Below are 12,355 nucleotides of genomic sequence, written 5' to 3'. Positions count from 1 at the left end.
TAGTGCAGTTTTCAACCAGAAGGCATATTGACAACAGGAAAACTATATGCTACGGGGCACCGAATGGCATGAAAATTTACAGTATACTAGAGAATCTTAAGGACTACAAATAACTCAATTGCACCAACCCCACAGGAGTTGTGGATCACTAACAAAGCTCATGGCAAGACAGCAATAAAATATAACAGATTTCAGAGTTGGAAATATTTCAAAGCTGCAGCTGGGCGAGGCCGACTCGATTTGGGCCGGCCCATGCTGGAGGCCCATAGCACGGTCAACGACCAGATCGGGCGGGGCTCCTCCCGTCGTGCTCCTCGCACGGAGGCCGGCGGCGGCTGTGGCAGGGCACGGCGATGCGGCGGCGTCGTGGCAAGCCGGGAGCGGGCAGGACGGCGGAGGGGTGGATCCCGGCGGTGGAGGCTCGCGCGGAGGCGGCGACGACCCATGGCCGACGACAGGGGTTGGCACCTGAAGGAGCTCAAAGCGGCCATGGGGCTCCTCGCCGGAGACGGCGCTGCTCCAGCGGCTGGCCGAGGCGGAGCTCCGGCGAGGGTTGCGGGTAGGCGAGGGGCGGAGGCGCGAGGTGCAGCGCGGCGGCGACTCCGACTCGGGCTGCTCGGGATTCTCCATGCGCGGGCGCGGGCGCGGGCATGTCTGCATGGGTGCCTGCGGTTGCCGGACGTGTCCGGTTTGACCGCGGTTATCCGGTAGGTGGGGATTTGGGCAAATCTGAGCCTTCAGATCAGGATCCGATGGCTGAAAATGGCTGGGGAGGCTAGGGCTGCAGGATTTGGAGGAGGTGGAGCTAGCAGGAGGGGTTTTCAAGGGTGGTGGCTGCAAATTGGCTAGGGGAAAACCCTAGTGGAGTGAGAGACATCTCTCCATGGGGCGGCTTTTATATAGGGTTTGGTCTATGGTGAGATGGACCTCGTCCGTACGATTGAGATTCGGCGACCACGAACGGAGGAAGTGGCTAGATGGCCTAGTGGGTGCGTAGTTGGGCTATGTAGGGATGAGAGGGAAATGGTGCTACCCGGAGAGAGAGATTTACAACACCGAAACGTCCGACAATTAAACCGGCTATAGTGCCGCTATATATTGTTGGAAATATCCCCTAGAGGCAACAATAAATTGGTTATTATTATATTTAGTTGTTCATGATAATCGTTTATTATTCATGCTAGAATTGTATTGATTGGAAACTCAAATACATGTGTGGATACATAGACAACACACTATACCTAGTGAGCCTCTAGTTGACTAGCTCGTTGATCAAAGATTGTCAAGGTTTCCTAGCTATAGACAAATGTTGTAAGTTGATAACGGGATCACATCATTAGGAGAATGATGTGATGGACAAGACCCAAACTATAAACGTAGCATATGACCGTGTCAGTTTATTGCTACTGTTTTCTACATGTTAATGTATTTGTTCCTATGACCATTAGATCATGCAACTCCCGGACACCGGAGGAATGCCATGTGTGTATCAAACGTCGCAACGTTACTGGGTGACTATAAAGGTGCTCTACATGTATCTCCAAAGGTGTCTGTTGGGTTGGCATGGATCGAGACAGGGATTTGTCACTCCGTGTGACAGAGGGGTATCTCGGGGCCCACTCGGTAATACAACATCATAACAAGCCTTGCAACCCGCAGGGTCTGCACACTTAAGGTTCGGTGACGTTTCGGTATAGTTGAGTTATAGGTGCTGGTGACCGAAGTTTTGTTCGGAGTCCTGGATGAGATCCCGGTCATCACAAGAAGTTCCGGAATGGTCCGGAAACGAAGATTGATATATAGGAAGTCCTGTTTTGGTCACCGGAGAAGTTTCGGGCTCATCGGTAGTGTATCAGGAGTGTCGGGAGGGTACCGGGGAGCATCCGGAGGGGCGTCATGCCCCGACGGGCCTTATGGGCTGTGGGACGATACAACTCAGCCCCTAGTGGGCTGACATAAGCTCCCACTAAGGCCCATGAGGTTTGAGAGGCAAAAAACCCAAAGGTGGAAAAGGTGGAAAGGGTTTCCAAGTGGAAAGGAGGAATCCTACTCCTAGTAGGATTGGAGTAGGACTCCTCCACCTCCAATTTCGGCCAAACCTTGAGGGTTTGAGGCTGCCTCCTCCCCTCCCTCCCTCCTATATATACTAGAGGTATTGAGGGGTTTTGATACACACAAAACAGCCACGTGTTGTCCTCTCTCTAGATCTGTTTCTCCTCTAGTCTAGTTTCGGCGGTGCTTAGGCGAAGCCCTGCTCGAATAGCTCCACCACCACCACCACCATGCCTCCGTGATGGAGAACTCATCTACCTCTTCGCCCCTCTTGTTGGATCAAGAAGGCAGGGGTCGTCATCGAGCTGTACGTGTGCTGAACGCGGAGGTGTCGTCCGTTCGGTACTAGATCGGGATGGATCGTGATGGGATCGCGGGACGGATCGTGAGGAGATCGCGGGACGGGCTGCAATTTGAATGACGAAGATGTTCCACTAGATCAACCGCGTTATATACGCTTCCGCTTAGCGATCTACAAGGGATGTAGATTCACTCTCCCCTCTCGTAGATGGTCATCACCATGGATAGGTATTGCATGTGCGTAGGAAAGTTTTTGTTTCCCATGCAACGTTCCCCAACATATATTTAACGATACGGGTATCAAACGAACTCCGATTGCGAGGAAATTTGGCAGGCGGTCTACCTACATTAACTAAAGACCGCACGCCAAGTTTTAACTCAATCCGAGAATATTTTATACACACTTTTAAAAACAAGATTTTAACGGTGTCGGAGGCGCGTGCGAGTGTGGTCGGACTCAAAACGGACAACGACGAAAACGAAGGGAACCGACAACTAACAAAGGATGCAGGTTGAAATCTGGCGCAATGGAGTGCCGATGCAATGAAGATCATGCGACTGATGCGATGATGAGTGCGACAACCAAACGAATCACATGACGAGAATGGAATAAAAGGGGAATCATCTGGAGCGTCGGTCTCGGGCTGTCACAACTCTCCTACACTACAAGAGGATGTCGACCCGAGATCCAAGAATGAAAGGGGAAGAGGAAGAGAAAGAGCCAGAGGTAAAACTTAGTTGCTTCTTTGACAAACGAGTGAAAACAATGAATCTTGGAGGTTAGACAAAGATGAAGAATTATATGAGAAACAAGCAAGAATTCAATCAAAATTTCGGCAGCACTTCACTAGGAAACTGAGGACAAAATTTGATATGATGGAAAGATCTTGAGAACATTCACAACAAACCAACTAAATTGAACAAGCAAGGGGAGAACAAGATCTTGATAGAACAAGATGATAGATTGAAGAGAGAAACATCACAAAGCCTCCGTTACAAAGAATAGAAACTCGATCTTGGCAAGAAAAGAACGAAGAAGAAAATGAGAACTACTACCACAAGAATCTTGAAGAACACCTTGAGAATGAAGAGATCTTGAGCCGCCTAGTAGAAAAGTGAACAAGGCACCAGAATAACTGAGAGATGAATGAAGAGACAACAATTGAGAAGAATTTGAGAACGAAAGCTGAAAGCTGAGAACGAAGAAATCTTCTGAAATGATAGCCTTCGGAGGATCAAGAATGAAAACAACTCAGAAATGCGCCGGATAGCAAGAATGGATCACTCATGATTGAAAACATTTGAGAAGATAACATGAAGCTGAGATGGAAATCTTCAAAATAATGGGCAAGATTTGAGAGAAGCACTCCCCGGTTATCCAAGTTGAGAATCAAGGCAAGAATCATCACCAAGAATTACTGGGACACTCCGGAATAAGAATATGAAAGGTTGAGCCAATGAAGAGAATACTTTCGAATAGATCTTGGAGAAGGAATATGATTGATGAAATTCATACTTACGTCATAGTTGAAAATAATTAGAGAACTCCGGAAAGATTACAAGAGCCACATAAGATCCTCGGAAAATCATGTGGGTTATGGGCCCACTTAAATGAAAACCACCACTAAAACAACTGATTAGAAAAGAGAGATTGCACCGATATAAAGAAAACTTGATAAGGTAGGGACCATCGAAATAATTGAAAGGATTGAAAACAAGAAACTTCTGAGATAACTTCAACACTCCCGACAGAATAGCGAGAGATGAAAAACAAAAAGACTTGATAAGAATTTTCAACATGAGAAAGAATTTAAAGAATGAAAATGATATGAGGAACATGGATAACTTGAAATGAATTCACCGGAAAAGATAAGAAGAATGAATAAAGATGAACACGAAGCTCCTGAGAATCTTTACATTGAATCACCGGAAGCAACAATCAAATGAAAGGCACTTGGATGATAATTGAATCACTGAAGACAAAGGGCGGGAGGGCGAGGAAAACACAGACAACTTGGGACAAATGAGACAAACTCCGGAAAGAAATGATAGATTGATCTTTGCAAAAAAAATGGAGAGGATTGAATTGACTTGAAGAGAAGCACACCGGTTGAAAAAGAATTGACATGACGACTCCGGTTAACAAGAATTGATAAGACAACTTGATTGAGCAAATGAATTTGAATTCCCATAAAAATATGAGAACACCTCTTGGAACAGATATAAATTCACCAGTTGACATCGAAGCAACTCGAATTACCATACTCCAACAAAACAAAGGATGAGGCTTACAAAACAAGTCGAAACAAATTCATGACAGATATTCCATCCGATATTTTCATGGATAGATTCGCACGGGCTCTATCCTACAGTAGCCATCATGTACAAGGCAGTGCACATGACATACGAAGCGTCCCCGAGTCATAGAAAGCTACAAGGACTCTTTAAGACACAACGAGAACCGTTGTAAGATGACCGTGAACAAACAAATCCACTAGATGTCGAACCCCAACCTCACGTCATGCATTTGTTGGAATATTTTCCTATCAGTAACTACTTAAATCCCACCTAAGAACTCCCGAAATTTTCTGGTCATGCAATCGGGTTCACGGATACAAGGAGTAAAATATCACTCAACTCCTATACTAACCCGTCCAGTGTATCACATCCGTCAACACATAACCAGAATCTCAGAACTTCATCTATCTCATACCCTTGTAATCCCAACGATACTAAGTGTGGCGATACATCTGAACCTATCTGTGTTGAGGAACGTTGCATGGGGAACAAAAAAATTCCTACGCACACGAAGACCTATCATGGTGATGTCCATCTACGAGTGGAGATTAGATTTACGTACCCTTGTAGATTGCACAGCGAGAAGTGTTAAGAAACACGGTTGATGTAGTGGAATGTCTTCACATCCCTCGAACCGTCCCGCGATCCGTCCCACGATCCGTTCCGATCTAGCGCCGAACGGACGGCACCTCCGCGTTCAACACATGTACAGCTCGACGATGATCTCGGCCTTCTTGATCCAGCAAGCAAGACAGAGAAGTAGATGAGTTCTCCGGCAGCGTGACGGCGCTCCGGTGGTGCTGATGATCTACTCCTACAGGGCTCCGCCCGAGCTCCGTAGAAATCCGATCTGGAGGTAAAACTATGTGGAATAGGCTAGAGTTGCACATGGCAAAGTTGTGTCTCAAAAAGCCCTAAACCACCACTATATATAGGACGGAGGGGGAGGGGTTAGCCTTGAGGGACAAGCTAGAAGGAGGATGACTCCTCCTCCAATTCGGTTTGGGAAGGAGGAGTCCTCCTCTTCCTTCCCATCTCCCTCTTTCCTTTTTCTTTTTGTTTTCTTTTGGTATTTTCTTTATGTGGCGCCATAGCCCTCTTGGGCAGACTCCACCAGCCCACTAAGGACTTGTGGCGCCACCCTAGGGCCTTGGGCTCACTCCCGGGTGGGTGGGCCCCTCCCGGTAAACACCCAGAAGCCATTCGTCACTCCCGGTACACTGCCGGAATTGCCCGAAACTTTCCGGTGACCAAATGAAACCATCCTATATATCAATCATCGTTTCCGGACCATTCCAGAAACCCTCGTGACGTCTGTGATCTCATCTAGGACTCTAAACAACATTCGTTAACCACATATAGAACTCAACTATACTAAAACATCATCGAACCTTAAGTGTGCAGACCCTGCGGGTTCGAGAACTATGTAGACATGACCTGACACACTCCTCGGTCAATATCCAATAGCGGGACCTGGATGCCCATATTGGATCCTACATATTCCCCGAAGATCTTATCGGTTGAACCTCAGTGCCAAGGATTCATATAATCTCGTATGTCATTCCCTTTGTCCTTCTGTATGTTACTTGCCCGAGATTCGATCGTCGGTATCCGCATACCTATTTCAATCTCGTTACCGGCAAGTCTCTTTACTCGTTCTGTAATACAAGATCCCATGACTTACACTTACTCACATTGCTTGCAAGGCTTGTGTGTGATGTTGTATTACCGAGTGGGCCCCGAGATACCTCTCCGTCACACGGAGTGACAAATCCCAGTCTTGATCCATACTAACTCAACGGACACCTTCGGAGATACCTGTAGAGCACCTTTATAGTCACCCAGTTACGTTGTGATGTTTGATGCACACAAGGTATTCCTCCGGTGCTAGTGAGTTATATGATCTCATGGTCATAGGAATAAATACTTGACACACAGAAAACAATAGCAATAAAACTACACGATCAATATGCTACGTTCATAGTTTGGGTATAGCCCATCACATGATTCTCCTAATGATGTGATCCAGTTATCAAGCGACAACACTTGCACATAGTCAGAAAACCTTGAGTATCCTTGATCAATTGACTAGCCAATTAGAGGCTTGCTAGGGACATTGTTTTGTCTATGTATCCACACATGTATCTATGTTTTCATTCAATACAATTATAGCATGGATAATAAACGATTATCTTTGTAACAGGAAATATAATAATAACTATTTATCATTGCCTCTAGGGCATATTTCGAACAGTCTCCCACTTGCACTAGAGTCAATAATCTAGTCCTCACATCGCCATGTGATTTGCGTTGTAGTAAATCTAACACCCATACAGTTCTGGTGTTTATCATGTTTTGCCCGTGGAAGAGGTTGAGTCAGCGGATCTGCTAAATTCAGATCCGTGTGCACTTTGCAAATATTCACGTCCTCTCCTTTGATGTAGTCGCGGATGAGGTTGAAGCGTCATTTGATGTGTCTGGTCTTCTTGTGAAACCATGGTTCCTTTGCTAGAGTGATACGTCCATTTTGCATCATGCTTTCATGTTGATATTTATCGCTTTATGGGCTGTTATATTACCTTGTGGTACCATACTTATGCCTTTTCTCTCTTATTTTGCAAGGTTTATTTGAAGAAGGAGAATACCGGCAGCTGGAATTCTGGACTGGAAAAGGAGCAAGTCTGAGTCCCCTATTCTGCACAACTCCAAATGCCCTGAAAATCAACGTGGAACGTTTTGGGAATATATAAAAAATATTGGGTGAAAGAAGTACGAGAGGGGAGTTACCAGGGCCCCACAAGCCTGGTAGCCGCCACCCCCTGGTGGCGGCTACAGGGCTTATGGGCTCCCTGACGGCCCACTGGCCCCCCTCTTTTTCTATATGAAGGGTTTCGTTCCAGAAAAAATCGAGGAGGAGCTTTTTCATGGATTCTCCGCCGCCACGAGTCGGAACTTGAGCAGATCCAATCTAGAGCTCCGGCAGGACGATCCTGTTGGGGAAACTTCCCTCTCAGAGGGGGAAATCGTCGCCTTCGTCATCACCAACACTCCTCTCGTCGGAGGGGAGGCATCTTCATCAACATCTTCATCAGTACCATCTCCTCTCCAATCCCTAGTTCATCTCTTGTAACCAATCTCCGTCTCGCGACTCCGATTGGTACTTGTAAGGTTGCTAGTAGTGTTGATTACTCTTTGTGGTTGATGCTAGTTGGATTACTTGGTGGAAGAGTTTATGTTCAGACCCTTGATGCTATTCATTACACCTCTGATCATGATTATTATTATGCTTTGAGTAGTTACTTTTATTCCTGAGGACATGGGATAAGTCATGCTGATAATAGTCATCTGAATTTGGTATTCGTTCGGTATTTTGATATGTTGTATGTTGTTTTTCCTCTAATGGTGTTATGTGAAGGTAGACTACATAACACTTCAACATATTTGGGCCTAGAGAAAGGCATTGGGGAGTAGTAAGTAGATGATGGGTTGCTAGAGTGGCAGAAGCTTAAACCCCAGTCTATGTGTTGCTTCGTAAGGGGCTGATTTGGATCCACTAGTTTAATGCTATGGTTAGACGTTGTCTTAATTCTTCTTTCGTAGTTGCGGATGCTTGCGAGAGGGGTTAATCATAAGTGGGATGCTTGTCCAAGTAAGGGCAGTACCCAAGCGCCGGTCTACCCACATATCAAACTATCAAAGTAACGAACGTGAATCATATGAACATGATGAAACTAGCATGACAGAAATTCCCGTGTGTCCTCGGGAGCATTTTTCCTCCTATAAGACTTTGTTCAGGCTTATCCCTTGCTACAAAAGGGATTGGGCCACTTGTTGCACCATTGCTACTACTTGTTACTTGTTACTTTTCGCTTGCTACATTTCACCTTGGTACACCATCACTTGTTACCGCTACTTTCAGTGCTTGCAGTTATTACCTTGCTGAAAACTGTTTATCAGAGCCTTCTGCTCCGCGTTGGGTTCGACACTCTTACTTATCGAAAGGACTACGATTGATCCCATATACTTGTGGGTCATCAAGACTCTTTTCTGGCTCCGTTGCCGGGGAGTGAAGCACCTTTGGTAAGGAAACATTTATATACTGTGCTGAAATTTATTGTCACTTGTCACTATGGAAACTGTTCCTTTGAGGAGTTTGTTCGGGGTATCTTCACCATGAACGGAAGAACGAGGAGTTGTTCCTCAACCTGAGGTACCTACTGAAAATATCTTTTATGAAATTCCTTCGGGTATGCTTGAGAAACTGCTGGCTAATCCTTTTAGAGGAGATGGATCTTCACATCCGGACTTGCATCTGATCTATGTAGATGAAGTTTGTGGTTTATTTAAGCTTGCAGGTTTGCCCGAGGATGAGGTAAAGAAGAAATTCTTTCCTTTATCTTTGAAGGATAAGGAGTTGACATGGTATAGGCTATGTGATGATACTGGATCATGGGACTACAATCGGTTGAAATTGGATTTTCATCAAAAGTTTTATCCTATGCATTTAGTACATCATGATCGGAATTATATTTATAACTTTTGGCCTCATCACAGGGAAAGCATAGCTCAAGCTTGGGGGAGGCTTAAATCAATGCTATATTCATGCCCCAATCATGAGCTCTCGAGAGAAATTATCACTCAAAACATTTATGCTCGGCTTTCTCATGAAGATCGTACCATGCTTGATACTTCTTGTACCGGTTCTTTTATGAAGAAGGATATTGACCACAAGTGGAATTTATTGGAAAGAATAAAATGTAAATCTGAAGATTGGGAGCTTGAAGAAGGTAAGGAGTCAGGTATGAATTTCCAGTTTGATTGCGTTAAATCTTTTGTCGAAACAAACACTTCTAGAGATTTTAGCGCTAAGTATGGACTTGACTCTGAGATAGTAGCTTCTCTTTGTGAATCTTTTGCTGCTCATGTTGATCTTCCCAAAGAGAAGTGGTTTAAGTATCATCCTCCTGTAGAAATCAACATAGTTAAACCCAATCTAGTTGAGTAGAAAGTCATTGCTTTTAGTGATCCTGTTGTTCCTTGTGCCTACTCTGAGAAACCACCTTACCCTGCTAGGAAAAAGGATTATTCTAAAGCTCCAACTGTGATACGTAGGGGTTACATTAGACCACTTGCACCCCCTGAGGAAATTAGAGTTGAACCTAGTGTTGCTATTATCAAAGATCTCTTAGCCGAAGACATAGACGGGCATGTTATCAAATTATGTGAGGACTCCGCTAGAATTGCTAAACCTCACGCGAAAGACAAATACGGACCTGTGGTTGGCCTGCCCGTTGTTTCTGTCAAGATAGGAGATCACTGTTACCATGGTTTATGTGATATGGGTGCTAGCGTTAGTGCAATACCCCGTTCCCTATATGATGAAATCAAAGATGAGGTTGCACCTGCTGAGTTAGAACCCATTGATGTCACTATTACACTAGCTAATAGAGACACTATCTGCCCTCTGGGGATTGTGAGAGACGTAGAAGTCCTGTGTGGTAAGACGAAGTATCCTATTGACTTCCTCGTCCTTGCTACTGCACAAGATAGCTTTTGTCCCATCATATTCGGTAGACCCTTTCTCAACACTGTCAATGCTCACATTGATTGCATTAAGCAGACTGTCACTGTTAGTTTCGAGGGTGTGTCTCATGAATTTAACTTCTCCAAGTTTGGAAGACAACCCCATGAAAAAGAGTCGTCTGGTAGGGATGAAATCATTGCTCTTGCCTCTATTGCCGTACCTCCTACGGATCCTTTAGAGCAATATCTGCTTGAGCATGAAAATGATATGCATATGGATGAAAGAGATGAGATAGATAAAATTGTCTTAGAACAATATCCTATTCTCAAGAATAATCTGCCTCTTGAACTGCTTGGGGATCCGCCCCCACCGAAGGGTGATCCTGTGTTCGAGCTTAAACAGTTACTAGATACTCTTAAGTATGCCTACCTTGATGAGAAGGAGATATATCCTGTTATTATTAGTGCTCTCCTCTCGAATCACGAAGAGAAGAAGTTACTAAAAACTTTGAGGAAGCACCGCGCGGCTATTGGATATACTCTTGATGATCTTAAGGGTATTAGTCCCACTCTATGTCAGCACAAGATTAAAACTGATCCTGACTTCAAACCAGTTGCTGATCATCAAAGGATATTAAATCCTAAGATGAAAGAGGTCCTTAGAAAAGAAATATTAAAGCTTCTGGAAGTAGGAATCATTTATCATGTTGCTCATATTGATTGGGTAAGTCCAGTACATTGCGTACCTAAGAAGGGAGGTATCACCGTCGTTCCTAAGGATAAGGATGAACTAATCCCACAGAGGATTATTACTGGCTATAGGATGGTGATAGACTTCCGGAAACTGAACAAGGCAACCAGGAAAGACCATTATCCTTTGTCGTTTATCGACCAAATGCTAGAAAGGCTATCCAAACACACACACTTCTGCTTTCTAGACGATTATTCAGGTTTCTCGCAAATACCTGTTGCACAATCTGACCAAGAGAAAACCACCTTCACATGCCCCTTCGGTACCTTTGCTTATAGACGTATGCCTTTTGGCCTATGCAATGCACCTGGCACCTTTCAAAGATGTATGATGGTTATATTCTCTGACTTTTATGAAAAGATTGTCGAGGTTTTCATGGATGACTTCTCCGTTTATGGGTCTTCCTTTGATGATTGCCTCAGCAACCTTGATCGAGTCTTACAGAGATGCAAAGACACCAACCTCGTCTTGAATTGGGAGAAGTGCCACTTTATGGTTAATGAAGGCATCGTCTGAGGACATAAAATTTCTGAAAGAGGCATTGAAGTTGATAAGGCTAAGGTTGATGCAATTGAGAAAATGCCTTGCCCCACAGATATCATAGGTATACGAAGTTTCTTAGGTCATGCTGGTTTCTATAGAAGGTTCATTAAAGACTTCTCTAAGATTTCTAGGCCTCTTACCAACCTCTTGCAGAAGGATGTTCCTTTTGTTTTTGATGAGGATTGTGAGGAAGCTTTCGAAATACTTAAGAAGGCCTTGATAACCGCACCTATTGTTCAACCACCTGACTGGAACTTGCCCTTTGAAATCATGTGCGACGCTAGTGATTATGCTGTCGGTGCTGTTCTAGGACAAATATTTGACAATAAGTTGAACGTTATTCACTACGCTAGTAAGACTCTAGACAGTGCCCAAAGAAACTATGCCACTACGGAAAAGGAGTTTTTAGCAGTCGTGTTTGCATGTGAAAAGTTCAGATCTTGTATAGTTGACTCCAAAGTCACTATTCACTCTGACCATGCTGCTATTAAGTACCTTATGGAGAAGAAGGATGCTAAGCCTAGGCTGATCAGATGGGTTCTCCTGCTACCGGAATTTGATTTGCACGTTGTTGACCGAAACGGTGCTGATAACCCTGTAGCAGATAACTTGTCTAGACTAGAGAATGTCCTTGATGACCCACGACCTATTGATGACAGCTTTCCTGATGAGCAATTAAATGTCATCCGCACTTCACACAGTGCACCGTGGTATGCTGATTACGCAAATTATATCGTAGCCAAATACATACCACCCAGTTTCACCTACCAGCAAAAGAAGAAATTCTTCTTTGATTTGAGACACTACTTTTGGGATGATCCTCACCTTTATAAGGAAGGAGTAGATGGTGTTATTAGACGTTGTGTGCCTGAACATGAACAGGGACAG

Source organism: Hordeum vulgare, chromosome 7H (genome assembly GCF_904849725.1).
Source record: "Hordeum vulgare subsp. vulgare chromosome 7H, MorexV3_pseudomolecules_assembly, whole genome shotgun sequence".
In the NCBI taxonomy this organism is placed as follows: Eukaryota; Viridiplantae; Streptophyta; class Magnoliopsida; order Poales; family Poaceae; genus Hordeum; species Hordeum vulgare.
Note: the sequence above shows the minus strand (reverse complement) of the source record.